Below are 8,088 nucleotides of genomic sequence, written 5' to 3' on the forward strand. Positions count from 1 at the left end.
TGATGCATACGGCAGAATGTACTGATGCATGTGGTGCTTTGTGTAATGAATTGATGCAGCTTTATAAGTATTCTATTAGGCCCAGCAGTGGCGTAACTAGACATTTTACACCCCCTGCTGAAACGTTTCTGGTACCCCCTCCCCCATACATTAATTATATGTATATTTTTAACGACATGCTCCTTGCCAGAGGTTTATTGCTTATTGCCAGGGCTTACATACCTGTCAGGGGTTTCTTGCTTGTTGCCAGGGGTTACATGCTAATTGACAGGGTTTTTTTTGCTTGTTGTCAGAGGGTACATGCTCATTGCCAGGGGATTACATGCTCACAGTGCACCAGCATTCCCGGAATCCAGCACCTATGAGTAACTCTATATATAATGCACACTGTCTGACAGGCACTAGAGGACCAGTAAGACCTCTAGCATCTGTCTCCTCCACGGCGGTGGACATTTTCCTCGGGGTGCCGGGACATGAAGCATAGCTAGTGTATAGCATAGCTCCACCCCTGACACCCAACCTGCATTTGGCGGGGTGTGTTAACGTGCTCGATAGGCTCCAAACACATGCAGTCAGGGCAGCCGAGAGGGGAGGGAGCGGGTACTAATTACCCGGGCCCAGGATTGCTGAAGGGGCCTGGCAGGGGCCCTGGTCCGACCCCTCCCTTGCCCCTTCATCCCTCCCAGGCAGAAGCAGCAGCACACACCTTCAGCATGTGCTTTGCTGATAGCAGGTTCAGCATGAGTCTCTTACTGACAGCATCATGTCAGCACAGAACACGCTGTAGGTGTGTGCTGCTGCTGAGTTTAGAGTTTTTAGAGTTTTCTTTCACCCCCTGTAAACATTTTGGGGGCGTGGCCTAAGCGAGGGAGGTGGCCACACCTCCCACACTTAGGCCACTCCCCAAAATTTTCCTCTCGGCTGCCCTGCACGCAGTCTAGCAGGCAGGGCTGAATCAGCCCCTATATATCTCTGTTTTCCACTATTACATTGAACACCAATGCAGTGCTTGGTCAGCTGTATTAAGCACAAGAGAGGTAAAGTCATGTTACAGGCTGTGTTTGATTTGGTTGGTACTTTATCTTCATCCACTTTATCTGTCTCTAAACTTTGATAAATCTGGACCATATTAACCATTCTATTTAGACCTAGATGTTGCTCTTTCAGCTACAAGACTATAAATAAAGTACATTGGGCCTTATTCTGGCACTCCTGGCACATTCCTTCTTAGATGGACAAAACCATGTGCACTGCAGGGGGGCAGATGTAACTTGTGCAGAGAGAATTAGATTTGGGTGAGTTATTTTGTTTCTGTGTAGGGTAAATAATGACTGTTTTATTTTTACACTGCAATATAGATCTCACTTTGCAGTAAAACCCCATACAAATCTAACTCTCTCTGCACAAGTAACATCTACCCCACCTGCAGTGCACATGGTTTTGTCCATCTAAGAAGGAATTTGCCAGGAGGAGTGAACCAGAATAAGGCCCATAGTGTAAAGTTTGATGGCTGATTTGTCACACATATGTAACTGCATGTTCCTGTTCACCTTTTTATTTTTTAGTTAAACCTGACCCACCACAGGATCTGCTACTTGATAAAACTAAGAACAGTTGTTCCATACACTGGAAGTACCCCAAAACCTGGTGCAATGTGCACACATTTTTCCCACTCGTTTTTAACATCAATATAACAAATGGAGACAACAATCTGCTAGAGGTAATCCAATTTATCATAAAAGTACCACTAAACCTCGGTCCCTTCTTGTTCTGTTTTAATTCACAGGAGGAAAGTTATCATTTATTCCAGATCATAGATAATTTACCTCAGTGGTTCTTAGACTCGGTCCTCAGGACCCCACATAGTTCTCGTTTTCCAGGTCGCCCGACAGGAGCACTCAATACTGACTCCTCAGGAGGAGCTAATTATTTCACTTTATTCTGTGAGGAGACCTGCAAAACATGCACTGTGTGGGATCCTGAGGACCGAGTTTGAGAACCTGTGATTTACCTTCATCTAGTGAGAGCAGAGCTAGTTTTTTATTACTTGAAATAAGTCTCAATTTGTGAAATGACTGAGTTTTCTGAGTAGATCAGGATTCGGGAAAGAAAAAAAGTTTCACAAATTACTGTGGTAAAAAGAAAAAGTTCAAATACATTTACCATTTTCTTTGAATGGAGTGTTAGGGTGGGTACACATCAGGCCGATATTGGCATGATTTGCCGCATTTGAGCGTCAAATTGTGCACATGGTCTGATGTGTATGCTAAAATTGCACAATAGATCGCATGCAACAACTTCCAGTCAGCCATGTTGTGAGGACCACCAGACGGTATCGCATGTGGTGCTGTGTGGAGGAATGATGGTGCCGTAGATCGGTAAATCTTCTTGGTGTGTACCAGCATGGTCCTGGGCGGAGCAAAATTGTCCTGGCCATCAGCCTGATCACCAGCCATTGTGAAATGTAGTCACGTGACGTGCAACGCCAAGCCATGGCATCCTTACTGGGATCCAGGATGAATAAGGACGCATCTTTAATTACCTGGCTCTATGCCTGCTGGTAAACCCTGATTCTACTGATGCAGACATCTGAATCTCGTGAGTCTGACACTGACCCACTGGCCATTGTCACACAGTGGAACTGGAACCCAGCCATTTCACTGTGGGGTCCTTTCCCTGCAGACTGACTGAGAGTGTTTTCTATATAGTTCTGCAGTCATGTGTGTTTAGACACACACACACACACACACAAGGTGCCAAATTGCCTCCAGGCAACTGGAATGAACTTACGCCTCTGGCTAAGCAGGGTGTATGCAGTTCAACCAGAAAAACGGCACCTGTACTCACCCAGAAATAAGTTAGCACAAGATTTAAGGTGGCCATACACTATTGCGCTGTCTTTCAGCAGTGTATATCCACCCGTATCCGCTTGAGCCACCCAGGCAGGATCGTATGTGATACATCGTATGACGTCATTTTGCTTGCAATGTATCTCATGTGACCCTGTTCCCCACTGCCGGGGACACCAGTCTGAGACATCTGCTTTGGGCCGATTTATTGACCCGATTGGTCGGAAACCATGTGAAATCGGCCCAAATCGGACTAGTGTATGGGGGCCTTTAGAATAATGTTTATACTCTGCTGCATACATTTACACATTCATTAATTTCTGAAATAATTTGACTGATTTTTTTATCCCATTTGTGGAACTACAATAGTTTAAAAAAAAAATAGAGATTACCCCAAAGAAAGGTGCTTATACTGGGTACCGCTGAGTACACCAACACTGTAAACACCATGCCCAGCACATTAAGCACAAGCAACTGTTCATATGGCTACAGGCACAAGTGTAACTCCGGCAAGGTAGTTTACTTTGGGCCAGATGCACTAAGTTTTAAACGTGATAAAATGGAGAGTGATAAATAGCCATCCAATCAGCTCCTGCCTGTCATGTCACAGACTGTGTTTGAAAAATGTCAGACAGGAGCTGATTGGTTGGTTGTTTATCACTCTCCGTTTGATCACTTTTGAAGCTTAGTGCAACTGGCCCTTTATCTTCTTAAAGTAGCAATAATTTAGAAGTATAATTGTCAAATGAAAAAAGAAAACAGTCTACAGTAACTCACCAAAATTAGCCCATGCCTGCAAATGACAAGCTATTAAATAATGTCCAAATGCAGTGGTTCCCAAACTGTACCCTGGGGTACCTTGGGGAACTTGTAGGGCTGGCCTGGGTTGGTGGGTTAGGACAAATTCTAATTATTTATGGTAAATGTAACAGACAAAACTAGTGCTAGCGGCTGACAATTATAAAATATGTGGACATTAGAAGCAATAAGAACACCTTATGTAATTTTATATTTACTTAAATCTACTTCAGAATTTATCCTTAACAAGCTTCTGGCCTAGGGGTGCCATGAGAAGAATCCTGATATTCTAGCGTTTTGGAATATTACGTTTATCAGGTACGAAGATCCGTACCTGATGAAGGAAATATTCTGAAACTCAATACACAGAACTTTTACACAATCTGTCACTTTACTGGGCAAACTAGTTGTGGTGGTGCGGAGTTGTCCAGTCTGGGAACCTTCTTTGTTGTCATGCCAACTCTTGCCCACAGCAAATTTTCCAATTTGATGAGATCAGATTCCCTATTTTATGCACCTTATGTTTTCTTGATGCTCCCATATGTCTGAGTAATGGTTTACATGATATTATTTGTAACTATTGGTTAAAAACTGTTATTTTGTTCCCCAGTTTTTGGGGTATATTATAAAATCTGATCCCAAAGTTTGGTTACTATGCATTGATCCTTGGTGAACACGCACACCAGATTTTTTCACCTTTGTCCCAGTCTGAAACTGCAAGCCTGGAAAATCTAAATTAGTACACTGATTAACTAATAGAGATTTGTCTCTAGGAGTCCTAGGATAAAAGAAACATTTTCTATACATTGATCAATATGCATTTTCTTCCTAATAACTTCTAGCACCATGAAAACGTAGAAGGGACAGATCTTATTCTACAAAACAAACAAATCTCAGGTTTCTGCATCCAAGCAAGAGACATGTACTTTAATTCGTCCTGGAGTGACTGGTCATGTTACAAGTAGGTAAGGTGCATTCTGGGTACCAGATTGTGCAGTGGGACATACAGTAACACTGCTTTGCTCTGCCCTGCCTTTTGATAGACATTCTTTGCTCCAGAATTATTTTGTGTTGTGTAACCTGGGGTTATTAAAACTATAAATGAAATAATAACATTTTTGCGTAACCATATGAAAAATGTGACTAAAGCATAGAGGATGATGCTTTAAAAGCATCCCGAGGGGGCTTATACAAATGTCTGCAGGGGCTTATACAAATGTCAGTTAAAGCAGGGTTGCCTACCCTCCTGGATGGGCCGGTAGGGTCCCAGAAATTGGGCCCAGCTCCCGGCCCCCTGGAAAGGTGGGCAATCCTCCCAGATTCCGCAGGACCCCCCCCCCCCTGCATCTCCCCGGGCCGCTGCGTTCATTTACAGCAATTTGCGTTTTTTTTGGGGGGGGGGGGGCATTAAATATGCAAATAGAATCATTTTAACCCCACCTCCTTCTCGAGGACCCGCAAAAAACGGGATTTGCAGCACTGTGGGCGGGGCTTGATTATGTCTACATCAAGCCTTGTCCTCTGAAGTGCTGGTGACAGTCTCCTCTCTGGGCTTCTCCAGAGAGGAGACTTTGAGAGTAGTCAAGTATGAATTAAAGCTGTGTGATTGTGTAAAGTGGAGTTAAAATAAAAGCAAGTTGGCATTTTTGCTTTATTGACCCTTTTGCATCTGGGCAGATTGGCCATAGACCTCACAGTTCGATGCACCTGTGAGTCCACTTATAAGACAGTCACTTATTTTTATGATCTGGGCAGGCCCAGAGTAGTGGTCCCATTGGTGGGGGGGGGTCGGGCTCCTTGGGGGAAGGAGAGTTGCGGCCAACACCAAGTCCGGGGGGGGGGGGGCGGGGGGGATTGTATGGAAATCGAAAATAAGATACATAAACATGTTGTCTTTGAAAAGGCAGATTGTAAGTACTCCACCTCGGCTTCTTCATTCATATGCGGTGGTTTAGAGGGGGCAAGTATAGGGAGAAGCAGGGTCAATCTTTCTATAGTGTCCCAGTGAGTTTGTCTGCTCTCCTGGCTCAAACTCTGACTCCTTATATGTTGACACAATGATTTAACTCAATGTGTGTCAATGCATTATATCCAATGTTAATGTATAACCTGACACGCATATTCCTTTTGTGCACTGTGTCTGACATGTATTCCTTTGTTCTCCTTTTCTTTCTGCACCCTCCTTTATTTGTCTATGAAAAAGCAATACAAATGTAATGATAACCCATACACCCATCACTACATGTGTATGGGCAATCTAGCCCCGGAAACTACAGGATCAAATTCCCAAGCCTACATCCCTTAGCATGCAGGCTAGCAGAAATCGACCAGTGTATATGGGGATTTACACTGCTGCAAATGATTATGCCCATGCATAGCGGAGGTACACTATGAGATTAAAAAGCGTTGTCAATAATATAGGCTACAATCTGTTTGCTGGGTGGGGGAAGGTAAGGAGAGTTAGGTAGGTGAGGAGGGTAAGTATACTTACCCAGCCCCTGTCCGAATTCCGTACAGTGGTCTGTCTTCTGACCACCAATGTTCCATCTGCTGGTCACGCATACAGAGTACGTCAAGAGGGGGAAAGCTTGTGGCAAGGTACCTGGGCCTGTCTGGTGGACCGGCAGAGCAACAGTCTAAGAAGAGCATTTGGCTATACAACTCCCCCGGCTCCACTCCAAGGCATGCATGCCCACATCGCCCTGTAGAGGGGCCTAATACTGCAGATCTCATTGCCAGGTAATCAAGTATGACATAAATATTAAATGGCATATACATTATGTTCAAGTAGCGATAATATACAAGCTACACCCTTGTGAACATCCTAATACTAATTCCCTCTTAACCCTTTAAATACCTACTGTATCACATAACATTCCCGACTGAATATACCAATAAGGCTGATCTTAAAGGACCTGCCCATTTCCATTAAAACCACACCCCATTCTGTCCCTTGGCACTATAAATTAGTGGGAGGGCTGAAGGGCAAATTTGGAGCGAGCAATGAAACTAATGATGACATGTTTTTAAATTACAACTGGATTTGAGAATAACATACATCCCCCCTTTAATCTGTAGACCAAAAGAAAAAGCAAAGAACAAGCAAAAAAATGAAAAGAAAACGAAAAAGAAAAAGAAGAAAAAAGAGAAAAAGAATTAATATAATGTTACCACAGATATTGGACAAAGTATTGCCGAAAGCTAATGTGACTATCCTGTATTACCTTATCCTGTATTATCTTGCCACTTGTACTTCAATGCTTAGCTTTCTGTTATTTATATATCATATATCATTCGGTTCTTCAGGTTTCAGGTCCATTTTCTTTTTAAAAGTTCCATAAATTTCCTTAATACTGTAAAATAAACGTAGAATTGTGCAACCATATTTATATTTTAGAATGGAGTTTCAGCATAATAGAGAATATTTTGCTGTGAAAATTACCTGGGTTGCCAAACCTTCAAAGCAGAGTTTTTACTCATGCCTTCTTAGACCCAATGTTTTGACGTGGTACTGTATAATGTAATACAGAGCTCCAGGTATATTGCCAGTTTTGCTGATGGATGACTTACAATTTTGTTATTTTATACTAATATTTTATTCAGTTTATGACAGTTGGCCATTAGGGAGATCAGTGTTTTTCAACCACTGTTCCACGGCGCACTACTATGCCTTGTGCTGTTCTCTGTGTGTCACCAGAGCTAGAGTTGTCCACACCAGATTACAGCTACCACCAGTTTAACAGTTACTCACTGGACTCCTGTTTTCATGTAAGGGTCAATGTGTTTTTATATTTGCTACCTGTGAGGACTAGTGTGAATTTTTTTTTTCCATATGGGGGTCTGAAGGTGTTCCATGGCAATTTTAAAATCTTGTAGGTTGAAAATCACTGAGTGAGATCCAATGTACTAACCTATGAAAGTACCAGCACCAGTACAGCCGTTCCCACTTGGTGCTTTCAAATTTTATCACAACTGGGGACTGAAGTACCAAGAAAGATCTAATGCCGCCCATACACGTCCCGATACGGGCGTGCGTTCCGTGCTTACCTAGCATGCATCACATCGCATTGCATTGCCTGTGCATGTGTTGTGCATGCAATGCGATGCAATGTGATGAAAACTAAGTACAAAAAGTATATGCAAGCACATACTTTTTGTACTGTGCGATGAGGTGCCGCGGGAGCGCGCACCTCAAAGCACACATCGGACAGCCCGCATCGCAGCGTGTATGGGCTGCTAAATATAGTACTTTTTAACTCACTGAGCCAATTTCATTAGCTGCCTAACAAGTTGCCCATAGCAACCAATCTCGGTAGAATCTGATTGGTTTCTACTTTCTACAGGTACAAAAAAGATTATGGTACAAGGACTAGCGCTGACACTCACAATTTATGCAGCCAGTGGGGCACACCAAGTGTTCTGTCAACACGAACACTCAACA

The sequence above is a fragment of the Crinia signifera genome, chromosome 4 (assembly GCF_055691185.1).
Source record: "Crinia signifera chromosome 4, ASM5569118v1, whole genome shotgun sequence".
Taxonomy (NCBI): Eukaryota; Metazoa; Chordata; class Amphibia; order Anura; family Myobatrachidae; genus Crinia; species Crinia signifera.